Below are 14997 nucleotides of genomic sequence, written 5' to 3'. Positions count from 1 at the left end.
TGGTGTGAACTAGGGCCATTGGAATACATGGAAAACACTGTGCATGCGTTTTTGATGCACAATAAGAAAATGCACTGGACTGTATCTGGTGTGAACCAGCCCTCAGAGACCTGAGATTAATGTTCAACACACTTTTTTTCCATTGAGAACTACAAGCCTGACTGCCATGCTGGCAGATGGGACTTGTAGTTTATTCTTTCACAGATCTGTCAAATCTGATGGCTGATAAAAAAAAAAATTGCACCCACCACATCTGGACCAATAAGCTGCAGTATATTATGTTTTTGTTCTTGCCTTTAGATATAAGTGTTAGTGCCTCCGCCACACAGACTCCAGAGATATATATCACAGATTGAGGTAAAGGGCCAATCAGCAGCTCTTTACCACATGATCAGCTGTGTCCAATCACAGCTGGTCACAATGTAAACAGAAGCCGGTTATCGGCATTCCTTTCCTCATGCTGACAGTGTGAGGAGAAGAGGAGAGCCGCAATAACCGGCTTCTGTAAAAGGGACATGCACACTAATCAGGACAATGATAATCAGTGCCCTCATTATCAGTCTGCATGTCCCAACAGTGCCCACAAGTGCTGCCAATCTGTGCCTATTAGTACAGCCTATCAGCGCACATCAGAGAAGGAGAAAAATTAACAAACTATGAATTTTTTTATTTTGATTTTTTTCTTCCAAATATTTGGTCTTTTTGTTTATAAAAAAAAGAGAAACACAGTGGTGAATAAATGCCACCAAAAGAAAGCGGTATTTGTGTGAAAAAAATAAGTTGCATATGGGTACAGTGTTGCATGACCGCGCAATTGTCATTCAAAATACAACAGCGCTGACAGCTGAAAATTGGCCTGGGCAGGAAGGAGGGGGGTAAAAGTGCCCAGTAAGCAAGTGGTTAAGTAGGACTTGTGTATGTGCTAGCAAAGTACATAATGTATGAAACTTCTGTCTGGGTAGATTATGCTTCCTGTACTTCTGCAAACCTTCTGAACTGGTCTAAACTGAAAATACTACAAGAATTGAAATCTGAATGATAAAGTGATAAACATCTTGTTATGATTTGCTGCTGCCAGTGCACTTCTAATAATTGTATTAGAGGCAGAAGTCTCATGGCTTACTTGGTTTGTGAGCACCATTCCAACACAAGCTAGGATTGTGTATTATCTATTGAAGAACAGGTCTCGGTGCATGTTTATAACTGTTACCTATAGTGTAAATTTGCAACCTTCGATCATGGGAGCTTCATAGTACTGTTAATGCTCAAAGAAAGATTATTACTAAGCAAATGCAAAGTTTGCTGGAAGCCATATATAGGGAACTGAGAGCCTTATCTGGCTTCTGAGACCCAGGATGGAGACCACAATAATCTAATGCTTTTATCTTTTGTATACCTTGTTCTGTCATAGATAAATGTTTAGTAAGCAATGGTTCTATAGTACCATTATCCAAGTAAAGAATAAATACCTAGGGGTGGGTTCATCATGTTTTACAAACACTTAAAGCATGATAACAGCGTCATTCACATTAGGCTTTCTACAACGTATGCCTGTATGAGGCACTTGTTTACCTGCATGGGGATACATAGGTGTTCCATGCATCTCCCTTTTTTTTTTTTTTTTATTAGTTGATGACAGGGTCCCTTTAAAATCTTTCATCTGTCCATATGACACATATTTGAGCCATTAGCAGCCAATGAGAATTTAGTGATTTTCACTACAGCAAACTGATATCAGTTCATTATATGCTCTTGCACTTTATTATCACTGTTCTTTGGCTTACCATACTGAATAAGTCCATACTTCTTTTTGCATTTATTACCATGTAAGCGCTGATATGTAATAAAGAACACATTCCATAGGTGACCATTTCCTATAACTCTACCTATGTTTTCTTGCAAAAGAGGATTGACATGGTAACTGCTTTGTGTTTTGCCACTATGTTCCTTGTAGATTTTGCATTATCTTGTAACATTCCAGTGCATGTGAACACAAAACAGCCTTTATGGACAGTATCATGTTGAAAAATTTAGCCAATTTGTTCAGGTTAAACAAAGAAAAAAACTGTAACCCTGCCTGTAAGGCTGAAGCATTAAAAATATATATAAAGAGCATACCCTGGGATAGAAAAAAAACATTCTTAATTTTTTTTTTTTTAAGGTGTAAGCTCCAGAGCTATCAGAAGCCAGTAAGTCACTGACTGGAACACATTTAGTGCAAAAAATACACTTTTACACTCCCATAAGACATAAATAAGATACAAATAAAAATGGTAAAGAGCAGCTATCACGCCACACAGCAATCACCACACCAGTCTCAATAAATGTATACCAAATTACAGCGAAGTGCTCATTCATAGAAATTACCAAATGTTGACTGTGTCAGCAATGCTCATAAAATATACAATCAACATATATTGTGTGCAGTAAATAAAATGAAAAAATAAAATCAGTGAAAACGGTCCCATACATCATCCACTTTGGTTGTAAGTGTCCAGAAAGAAAAAACAGCCACCACAGTTTGATATCAGTATGAGAAATCTTCCACCATGGGCTACCATCAAAGAATATCACCCATGTGCCCAATCTGTTGTCTCCTTCCTTGATGCGGTGGACCCCTTAACATAATCAAGCTGGTTAGAAGCACTTTTAATCACATAGGCAACAGATCGGGAGAACCGAGGTCACATCTCCATATTCCACAGCTCTTGCCCAACAAAGACTCAGAGATAGATGGTGATCCAATAGTGTAGTATTGCCAGTGACGTTTTAATAAAAAATAAAATGGAGTAAAACTCACAATGGGCAGAGACACATATAAGTGTCTATAGCATGCATATGTACTGTGTAGCCCTGTCAGTTCAACAAATGCTGCCTGACCCCCACAGTTACCCCCCCCCAGCGACATGTCATCATCACACAGGCCCCGCCAGCCTCACGTGTATTGCCCCTCCGGGCTTTCTCATTGAGTTCACTATATGGACCACTTATGTATGTTGATCATACCCCCCCCCCCCCCCCCCAATCCCCTGTTCTCAAGAGTGAATTAATTTCCGCTAATCTTTCCTCATAGCTGAGCTCCTCCATGCCTCTTATCAGTTTGGTTGCCCTTCTCTGCACTTTCTCCAGTTCCCCCATATCCTTTTTGAGAACTGGTGCCCAAAACTGAACTGCATATTGCAGGTGTGGTCTTACTAATGATTTGTACAGGGGCAAAATTATATCTCTCTCTGGAGTCCATACCTCTCTTAATACAAGAAAGGATTTTGCTCGCTTTGGAAACCGCAGCTTGGCATTGCATGCTGTTATTGAGCTTATGATCTACTAAAACCCCCAGATCCTTCTCCACTATGGATCCCTCCAGTTGTACTCCCACTAGTATGTATGATGCATGCATATTCTTAGCCCCCAAGTTTATAGCTCTAAATTTATGAATGTACATAATGAATGGGCTCAAATCACAATGCAAATAATCGCATGTGATTTGAACAGGAATGCAGCGCGCTTCAAAATCATATTCAATTCTTTGCAGTGCTATTTGAGTCCATTAATTTTGTATGGGCTCAAAGTGCACCACAAAGGTATTGGTTTTAGGTATTGGAGCATTTGTACAAGTACTCGTGCAAATGCTTAGTATCGTCACTGATACCGATAGCAGTGCAACCCCAATTAAAGCAACACTATCACAAAGTTAAAATGTACAAAACAATTACCACTGTAAATAAGAGATATTATACTTTAGCTGTCCTGTTGCCCACACTGCCACTTTTTGCTTTCATTAAGAACAGCAGTGCTTGAATATTATTAATCTAATACTCTGGAGTGTCATATTTCTGGTCTCCTGTTATCCATGGACACTACGTCATTGTGGAACACAGTATTGATGTAGGGCCAGGAGAAGGTACCTTTTTTAGCTGGCAGTGGGACTAGTAAGTAGTATATCTCTTCTTTACAGGGGCATCTTTTTTTTCTACAAGTCCATTTTAAGACATTGTCATGAAAAATAAAATACACTGGAGCCTCAGTAAAAATGCACTAAGTAAGAGAAGAAACTTCTTAAAGCGGAGCGGCACCGAAAAAATTTTTTTTAAAAGTCAGCAGCTACAAATACTGCAGCTGCTGACTTTTAAAACATGGACACTTACCTGTCCAGGGCGCCCGCGATGTCGGCACCCGAGGCCGAAGCGTCTCTCCGTCCTCCGGGTGCTGCCGCCTCCATCTTCGGTAAGGGAATCAGGAAGTGAAGCCGTGCGGCTTCACTTCCCGGTTCCCTACTGCGCATGCGCGAGTCGCGCAGCGCAATACGAATGGTCCCTGCTGCCTCTGGGACCCGTGTGTTTCCCAGCAGGCAGCGGGGGGGGGGAACAGGATGTGGCGTAAATACCCGCAGATTCTGCGGCTATCTACGCCGGAAGTGGGTACAGATACCTGTAATATACAGGTATCTGTACCCCCCTCCCCCCTGAAAGGTGCCAACTGTGTCACCGGAGGGGGGGAGGAATCTAATGAGTGGAAGTTCCACTTTTGGGTGGAACTCCACTTTAATAGCAATCAGGGCTTAGAAGTCATCATTAGGGAGACCGTTAGGAAATGGGAGGAAGGAAAATGTCTTTGATTCTTTATTTATTTATTTTCATTTATTTTGTTTATATCAGTTTTTACACGTGTAACACATCTGTTGTAATCATGATAAATCATTCTAATTTTCTATTTTAAGTCATAGATACATCTTTTATCTAAATGTCCTATATTTACAAGTTAAATACAGAACAGAGACTTAAGAAAAGCAGTTCTGTGGTCCTACAGTAACCATACACTTTTTTTGCATTACCCTGTATTACCTCTAGATGTCCCCACTTTCTCTTGTTACTGCTTTAAACACAAGATTTTAACTTTAAAAAAATAAATAAATCAATAATCATGTATTTGTCAGAACAAAAATACTGAAATAAGTAAAATATATATAATAATGCAAAAATTATAATCATGTAGAATAACGTAATCAGCAGGTATTGTATACTATCATTTACTGTAAGATACATTTCCATCTACCATAGAAAGCTATAAATATTGAATTATAAATTATTACCTTTCTTACTTCCAGTAGCTGAATGGAGCAGCAGGCTAAGGAAAGAAGGCTAAGTATGTGCTTCTAAGGGAGGTCTGTGTTGAAAGGAACCTGTTGCATGGCCAAAGCACTGATCACTTTAATATTTCCAGGCAGATCAAGCGAGTTATATATAATTAAAATATATATATATAATTTTTTCCCTTTCCTTTTTATTGTTGCCCCCTCTCTTTGAAATATCACTATCTACGCCATTCCAAATTTACTGTCTGCTTACTAATTTGTTTTAAAGAAAACATCTCCAGAACCACTGTTGATGTGTATGCTCACAGTACTAAATCTACTGCAATGAGCAATCACATTTTAAATTGTTTGGGATGCTCCTCCTTTGTACAACAAATGTCGGAAGTCTTTCTGTCTTCTCCTCCTTTTTATGAGGATTTCCCAGGCCCACATATTATTTAAAATACAATGTCTATGTAACTGGGTGAGATGAAGCTTCACATTTGAGCTGCATAACCTTGATGTGAAGTTGATTACGGACACATTAAGACAATGCCTGTACAGTATTAGTAACCAACTTTTTATTGGTCATCAAAAATAAATTTGGGGCCCCATTTTATAGCAATACACATAAAGCAGTTTTACATGACCTGTTTTTGGACAGATTGGGAATAAGGGGATTCAGGACCATGGTCAGCTCTTTGTGCTTATATTCATCATTCCTATGTAGAGCACAGGTATTAGACCAAACTGGAAGTAAAAACAGCTGTGGTAGGTAAACCACCCCAGCCTACCTTTTTTGTACCTGCCCAGACTTCCCCAGCCTGACAGTTTTTAGTTTTTTTCACTCCTGTGGACTCTAGCTTAATTTTGGTGCTCAAGAACAAAATGTACATAGAGCGTCAAGAACCATGTTTTTTAATATTTCACTGAGGCTGAGCTGAGCAACTGAGGCTGAGCAACCTACAGAAGACTACTCAAGACTACAAAAAAAAAAATACATCCCTTAAACAATGACCTATCCAATGCTTAGAACACTGTAGGTCTATGTAAAACCCGGAGAATTTCTATTTTATCATCAATTAGTAGATTATTAGAGTAGGCACTTTGTATAGCAATGCGATGGCTTTTTATTAAATTTTACCTGCTCATTGTACTGTTGTACAATTTTTATTTTTTATTTTTTTATGTAAACTGTACATTGTTCTACAAGAGGATCACATTCTGATTCATTGCATGTAAACCTAACCATATTTGGGCCTATATGGGGTGACTTTGATGGTCCCGTTTCTGTTATGCTCCATTCACACTTGTGCGACTTGTTCCCTGTGTTTTCCAATGATAACAATTCATATATGAGCGACTTAAATTGCACCAACTTCAAAGTAGTTCATGCACTATGTTGGTTCGACCTTCATGCAACTTTAGGGCCATAGACTTCAATGTTATCCCTCAGAAGTTGCATGAAAGTCATACCTTAATGTTATACAATGCAACAGTTGTCTATTATCACTGGTCAAAGCCAAAGTTGTATCCAAGTTGCACCCATCCAAAGTTGCATCAAAGTTGCACTCCAAAGTCAGCACAACTTTGGAGTTGTACAAGTGTGAATAGAGTCTAAATGCCAAATGTTTACTGCAGCAGCTGGGAACAAGGATAGGCTTATGACAGCATCTGTACTGGCTCCTATAAGAATTCAAGGGTCTATAGGTAAACTAAGGATAATGGTAACATAACTCAACTGGCCCAATGGAAGCTCTGTATGTCAAGCAGGCACATGAGAACACACAGTATAGTAAAGGTCTGTAATATGGGTGTTATGGTTTTTATTCACGTGATACTTGTTAAAGTAGTGAGAATTATTTTTGGCAAAAGTATCTTTTGATTTGATTCTTTTTTTGTTAAAGACCATTCTCACTACTTTAGGCAACTGATTTTCCATATGACCCAGAATCTAGGTGAAGTCATTATAAGGAGATCCTTGTAGTTCTGTGGGGCTTGAGAGTTCAGCGTGTGGGCAGGAAAGTGAGAGGTTTTGGGACTGGTTTTCAGCATTGTGGCTTCACCATGTGTAGTCAGCAGCATAGCTTTTCAGTTACACTGCATGGACAACATTTTGTTGTAAAAGGTTGCAGCTAGAGATATTTATTTTTGTAAATTCTTATTCGTAACTCAGAGCAGTATACAGTTGTTAGAATATTCAATCAGAATACATTTCATGGGCTTTTAGGAATCAATGGTCAGTGCAAACAGTATACAGTATTACAATGCTGTTTTAAAGGCTACAAAGTAGCCAGTAAGTAACATTGGCCTGTGTAAACATATGGGTTTAGCAGTTCCCAGAAAACTGGGGAAGTATGCAACTACTGCCATGGAGCAATTTTTGGAGCAAAGCAACAAGGGGGAAGATGATGACCAAAGGTTTGTAAATCAAGAAGGGGGGAGTATGTAAAAGGTAGGTAGAGACAAGGAGGTTGGTTTACTAAAGGCAAATATACTGTGCAGTTGCTCTAGATCTGAGGGGAAGCTCTAAAAATAAAGGGAAGCTCTGCTGATTTCTATCATCCAATCATATGCAACTCAATACAGTAATGCTGTTTTCTTTTTATTTTCTTTGCATTTGATTGAGTATTCTTTGCAAGGTGAAGCTTTACCTCATTTACAAAGTTCTGGAGCAAAGGCACTTAGAGTGCACAGAATATTTGCCTTTTAGTAAATCAACCCCATTGTTTTACCATTCCAGACTTTGTTCTTTGATGAAGAGCCTGAATAGACACTTCGAAGTCCAGGCACAGTATAGAGAGAGAACTACAGGACTGACTTTAGTTGACATAGGTGAGAGGTCTGTAACACAGGCTAGGAAATGGAGAGAGAACGGAGTTCATGTGCATAACTGTGTAGTAGTGCTCATGCATGATTTTAGTGAATCCTTATGTGATATGAAAATTTGGGACGTCATGTCTCCCGGTTATCATTTTACAATTACTAAAAGGATAATCCTATTTGCCCAAGAACTGATGGTTGAAATGCATTTATCGATATGTAAAAAAACTCATTATGTTTTTACTTTTTTGAGCTACACCATCTTGATAACTGCTGACCTGCAAAAAAGCAGCTTGTAGACCCCCAAAGATGTAGGTACCTGTAACACAGTGATCTTCTCATTCAGACCACAAAGGCCTATCGATAACCATACATTTTAAAAAGGTATGGATGCACAAATAAAGTGAAGAAAATATTCAGACCACAGGAAGGCAGCTTCTCTAATATATAAAATGTTTCTGCAGTGTAGTTTAGGTTAAATTGATTGGTGGATTTTATTGTGTACAGTATAGGCCCGATTTCCATCACAGCTGGTGCAACCTGCTAGCTTGTAATTACTGTCAAACTTGTACGGAAGCTTTGGCTGTTTCATCTGTTTGGGTAGAGAAATGTCTTTCAATTCATTCTTCAGTTTCTAGAGGCAGAAATCAATGTCTTTAAAAATTAGTAGCAAGCCAAACAAAGCTCAAGAGAACTCATTTTCAGGAGTTAATAGGAACCTTCCACAAATCGCTTCAGGTGTTATGATAAAAGACTCTATGTGGATTCTTTTTGCCATGATATATTTTAACAATGTAACTGAATCCACAATGTATTAAGCATTGAAAAGGACAGTGAGGTATGAACACCTGTCAATGGGAGTGCATTCAGTAGGTTCTGTCATATCCATTAAAAAAATCACTGTAGTCTGCATTGTTGTAGGTAAGAACGCCGTGCACCTTTCTATGTTTGATGCGGAGATTGTGAACATTCCGTCTTTTGCTGATCTATCTCAAATGAACTAACATGCAAAGACATGAAACCAAATGTTTTCAAGTTGAATGAGGCTGAACAATACTGTAAAGATTCAACAGGAAATGTTTTTGAAAATTGTATTTGTCGAAAATAGTTTAACCAAGGTGTTTCTGTAAGAACATAATACAATATATTGCAGAGTACAGTCCATGCGGGAGGGTGGGGGGCTGCATATGATTTAAAGGTCTGCCTCCTCCATTCATAGGTCATGTTTCACTTATGAAAGCTATAGTACAGCCTCTATGAATGGAGGAGCTTGGAGGGAGAAGGGCGGGCATAGTCAGGTAGTACAATTGATAAGAGCCTATCAGTGCCTCAGTTCTATTAACCCCCACCACACCGCAAGGTTATGGCAGCAGGGCGATGGTGTTGGGGGTGGAAGATTTCTCTTGAACTAGAAGACGGAAGCACAAGGGACACATCACACTGAAGGTATATGTTGTCTTTTGTGCTTATTTTGTAATTTTTTTTGTAGGCAAATGTAAGCTTTAAAACGTATTTCAACTTTTACAAGTGAATTTTAAAAACCACCACTATGTTTGTTCTATGTTCTCATTCACGCAGCATACTAAAAAAAAACCTAATATTTCTTATCTATCTTGTTTTTTTGAGCAAAATTATACATAGGGTAGTTTGCAAGCTATCCTGAATAATTTCAAAGTGCACTTAGGCAGGCCATAGACGGCACGGATTTCTTTCCTGCAGACAGTGTTGACAGGGGAATCCCTCCTGCCCAGCAATTGTCCTCTCCTGGCGAAGAGGGAGGAGGGGCGGGGGAAACTATCCCCACCGGGAGAAGACTGTGATTATCGCTAGTGGCTATAGCAACCACTTGTGATAATTGCCAGCGTATCAGCAGGTTGATTGTACCCAAGTTGATCGATTTGATCAACGTAGTACATTCAGCCTGCCCATTAATGGTTTAAATCTTGGTGGGTTCTTGCTGAATGGCTGGCCTTAGAGGGACAAACTGAGGGACAGTAAAGTGCATTAACGTACAATGTACCCCTCCCAAGCCTTGAGATTTTTAAATCTTTGCTGGGACAGACTGTGTGCATATCTAGTCTATAACTGATATCTACTAGCACAGTACAGACAGGATTAATTAAGGTAAACACAACTCCATAGCGCCCTCTTTATTACATAGGAGAAAGCCAGGAATATTTTTTTAAACCAGTTAAAAGCAGCAAGTTTTCAATATTTTTTTTATAGTCAATTTATGTGAATGGGATGATATAAAAAATTGAAATAGGTGTTATCCCAATTTGGCTTGAAAAGTGAAAATACAATTTAAGCCTAATACAAACTTCATAACCAACTATAAAATATTTCCTTTCTTGAATAGATCTATGTAATATGGGTACCTGCAATAAATATTGAGCCAGATGTGCTCTGGTCAGTGTGTTTTAGAAATAAAAATCGTAAAACAAAAAGTTATAGAAAAAAATAAAAGTATTTATTTTTTACATACTGTCACCAGTCAGTGTCCCTGATCACCACCACACCAGTTATGAGAACACTACTGCATGGGTGACAATTATGTTTTTTAAAAAAAGTTGTGAAACTTTTTTTTTTTTTTTCCAAATAATTGTGACAAAAAATTACAACTTACAAAAACTTACCATGCCTCTTACTAAGTACCTTGGGCTGTCTACTTTCCAAAAGGGGTCATTTGGGGGTCTTTGTACTGTCCTGGTATTTTCGGGGCCTCAGGATATGAGATCAGTGAGTCAGTACATCAGGATTGATGAATTTTAACATGTATACCATAGTATGTGGGCTCTAACTACAGACTAAATAATATACACTGATTTGGGTTATTTTCACCAAAGAAATGAAGCAGAATACATTTTGACCTAAATTTATGAAGAAAGATTATTTATATAAAAAAGTGATGTGCTAGAATCAAATATATATAAAAAGTATTGCATTAGGGTAAAAGTACATAAAGAGAACAGTGATAAAATTTAACCAAAAAAATTTAGCGCCTTTTAGATAAATTCAACATCAAATTAGTGCCACCGACAGCCACCATCACCAGGTATGTGATAAAGTGCCTGCTTAACAAATAGACATGACCCCCTTTCTCAAGAGAAGTCTTGTACCACATACAGTGGATATAAAAAGTCTACACACCCCTGTTAAAATGTCAGGTTTCTGTGATGTAAAAAATGAGACAAAGATAAATCGTATCAGAACTTTTTCCACCTTTTTAATGTGACCTATAAACTGTACAACTCGGTTGAACAAACTGAAATCTTTTTAGGTGGAGGGTAGCAAAAATAAAAAAATAAAATGATATGGTTGCAGAAGTGTGCACACCCTTAAACTAATACTTTGTTGAAGCACTTTTCGATTTTATTACAGCACTCAGACTCATACCCAAAAACACTATCAGCATGGCACATCTTGACTTGGCAATATTTGCCCACTCTCCTTTGCAAAAACATTCCAAATATGTCAGATTGTGAGGGAATCTCCTGTGCACAGCCCTCTTCAGATCACCCCACCGATTTTCAGTCAGATTCAGGTCTGGGCCATTCCAAAACATTAATCTTCTTCTGGTTAAGCCATTCCATTGTTGATTTGGATGTATGCTTTGGGTTGTTTTCATGCTGAAAGATGGAGTTCCCTTTTCATGTTCAGCTTTCTTGGAGAAATCTGAAGGTTTTGTGCCAATATTGACTGGTATTTGGAACTGTTCATAATTCCCTATACCTTGACTAAGGCCCCTGTTCCAGCTGAAGAAAAACAGCCCCAAAGCATGATGCTGCCACCACCATGCTTCACTGTGGGTATGGTGTTCTTTTGGTGATGTGCAGTGTTGTTTTTGCTCCAAACCTTTTTTTTTGGAATGATGGCCAAAAAGTTTAACCTTGGTTTCATCAGACCATAACACATTTCCCCACATGCTTTTGGGAGACTTCAGATGTGTTTTTGCAAAATTTAGCTGGGCTTGGATGTTTGCCTTTGTAAGAAAAGGCTTCCGTCTTGCCACTCTACCCCATAGCCCAGACATGAAGAATATGGGAGATTGTTGTCACATGTACCACACAGCCAGTACTTGCCAGATATTCCTGCAGCTCCTTTAATGTTGCTGTAGGCCTCTTGGCATCCTCCCTTACCAGTTTTCTTTCTTTTGTACCCTTCTCCTGACTGATACCTTTTAACAATGAGATCCCTCCTCTTTGCTTTGGAAGCTCTCTGCGGACTACGACTTTTGCTGTAGGATGCGACTAAGAAAATGTCAGGAAAGACCTACTAGAACAGCTGAACTTTATTTGGGGTTAATCCAGAGGCACTTTAAATGATGGCAGGTGTGTACTGACTCCTATTTAAGATGAGTTTGAATGTGATTGCTTAATTCTGAACACAGCTACATCCCCAGTTATAAGAGGGTGTGCAGACCTATGCAACCAAAAGATTTCAGTTTGTTTTTCCATTGAGTTGTACAGTTTATAGATCACATTAAAGGTGGAAAAAGTTCTGAAATGATTTATCTTTGTCTCTTTTTTTTTTTTTTGCATCACCGAAACCTGACATTTTAACAGGGGTTTGTCTAGTTTTTATATCCACTGTATATGGTCACTCCAAGGCTGTCACTCTATATCTCCAACACTCCCTGAACTGAACATGCCGACCAAGACCAACTCCCCTTTATGGAATAACTCAGATGAGGGAATTCCTCTCACGCACATTCCCATTTTAATCTTTCCTGGACTTTCAGCAGGAGTTTTGGTATATCACATTCCGCATATTATAGATATGGAGATGTGAACTTTCCAACAGTTCATGTATTTATCAGCTCTCAGGAGATTCTCAATGCTCCAGCATCCAAAGGTTTTCATCTACGCTTTTTAGCCTTTGTTATGTAAAAACTAGCAAACAGAGGATAGACAGACAAAGATTATTTATTTGCAAAATTTTAGAAAACTGAAACGAAGAAAAGCATGCTTCATAATTTTCCTTAGTTTTTTCATCTAGCAAAAAATAAAAAAACCCAGTGGTGATTAAATACCACCAAAAGAAAGCCCAATTCGTGTGAAAAAAATTTTAAAAAATGTTTTGGTGTACAGTTCTTCATGACTGCACAATTTTCATTCAAAGTGTGACAGCGCTGAAAGCTGAAAATTGGCCTGGGCAGGAAGGGGGTAAAAGTGCCCAGTATTAAAGTGGTTAATTATTGGTACCGGTACAATACTTTACTACTGCTATCTTTTGGTGTGAGATACTTGCATAGACTGCTGCACTTCTTCAAAGGGATGCCTGGGATGAAATGTTTCTTTTAACACCTGGCCTGATTTATGGGGGTTTGTAGTGACAGCACAACCTTCCACATTATAGTCATTTAAAAAATGTTAGTAATGAATAAACAGTGCATTTGTATTAAACTCCTTGCAGTGTTTATTGTTGAGATTGATTGAAAAGAAGATTGTTTAGCAGTCTGAGACATATGACAGCCATCTCTTGTCTGTAGTCAGCTGAAGAACAGCTGGGCATTAGCTCCAACTGTAGGGCTTTTCCTATCTAAAAATATATTCTCCATTAGATGGCATTGAAATGTTTGCTAGCAAACCAGCTCCTAGACGTTTTTTTTTTCCTTGGAACAAATCTGTTCGTTGGTAGAGGTTTGACGCTTTACTGATTCTTAGCGGTTTTAAAAACAGGGCTGCTCATGATGATGCATTTATGTTTAAATAATATCATTGCCAAATACAAGTGGTGGCATTGGTAGGATGTTCTAATGTTTAGATTGATTCTTAATAAATGAGAATTATCTCAGTTTTGACCATACTTCAGTGAAGCTCCCGATGGGAATCAATATCATCGTTGGATATTGAACAAATGGAAAAGGACATATTCATTTGGTGGCTCAAAAGTCCTTGTGTCTGAAATTTCTGATAGAAGAATAGTCTGTTTTGTTTCCTCTTAACCAGCCTATCAATGTTTTACTTAAAGGATAACTTTAACGATAATCCCTGGAACCAAAAAATATTATGCAGATTACTAGTCCTTGGATGTGGTGGTTGCATTAGTTTAATTTTTAATTTTCTAGGCTAATGATACTTTCAGCAAGCACCCTTTTCATCTTTCTAGAAACAGATTGTACTTCCTGTGAGCTAAAGCAAAAACACTTATCATATGGCTGTAAGCCGCTCTTCCCATTCTCGAGTAATTGAGGTGTACACTTGGGTAGTTTAGCCTTGCTGTACCTGTTTATCCTTATTGGTCTTTGAAGCTAACCAAAGACGAAAAACAGGAGCTGGATTTAGAAAAACACGTTTGTTTTGAAAGCTATCTGATCAAAAAACTGGCATTTCTGCATACTTGCTATTTAACTCTAGGCCGAATAGTAGCTTACTTACTGGCTGGGAGAATCCAACTCAGCTGATAGTGGATTATAACCATGTCTGTACAAAAAAAAAAGTGTCAACCACCCATAACTGGCCTTTGCTAGCAAGGTGCACATGGAAGGGCAATACACATCACAAACAAAAGATTTCCCAGCACACTTACCAGCCTGAAAAACAACCAAAATTGACCGGGTCTAACAGTTTACGTTAAAAACAGGGTTAGTTTGCACACATTTGCAAATATATGCGTAAGCCACAGTGCCCGTGCCAAGGGACCTCTGTATATACTGCAGTCCCAACTAAATTTCCAGAGTCTCCAGAGTAGGAGCACATTAAAGGCAGGTATGCCTGGAGGGAGCCCAACCCTCCTTAAAGGCACATGGATGTATGTGAAGCCCAGAAAAAGCACAGTGGCAGCGAAGGAATCCAATGCATCTCTGCACCCATTTCATCCAACTGTACAAAAGAGTGGCAACCACCCCAACATATAACTGTTCTTTGCAGCAAGGTGCACATGGAAGGACAATGCACATCACAAACAAACAAAAGATTTCCCAGCACACTTGCCAGCCTGCAAAACAATCCAATTGACCCTGTCTAACAATTTTAGTTAAAAACAGCAGGGTTTTTTTTGCACACGGGTTAGGACCGCAATGTAGTCAGAGGTCCCTTGGCATGGGCAAACAAAACCCTCTGTTTTTAACACAAACTTTTAGGGTCAATTTAGTTTTTCAG

General features: G+C 38.7%; 1 protein-coding gene across 5 annotated transcripts in view; it reads left to right on the top strand.

The window, feature by feature from the left end:
- MARCHF8 (membrane associated ring-CH-type finger 8) overlaps window positions 1-14997 on the top strand; it is a 367138-nt gene that overhangs the window by 163573 nt on the left and 188568 nt on the right. The gene's annotated exons all lie outside the window — the stretch shown is intronic.

Source organism: Aquarana catesbeiana, linkage group LG08, assembly GCF_042186555.1.
Source record: "Aquarana catesbeiana isolate 2022-GZ linkage group LG08, ASM4218655v1, whole genome shotgun sequence".
NCBI classification, from domain to species: Eukaryota; Metazoa; Chordata; class Amphibia; order Anura; family Ranidae; genus Aquarana; species Aquarana catesbeiana.
Note: the sequence above shows the minus strand (reverse complement) of the source record. Positions and strands in the feature narration are given on the sequence as shown.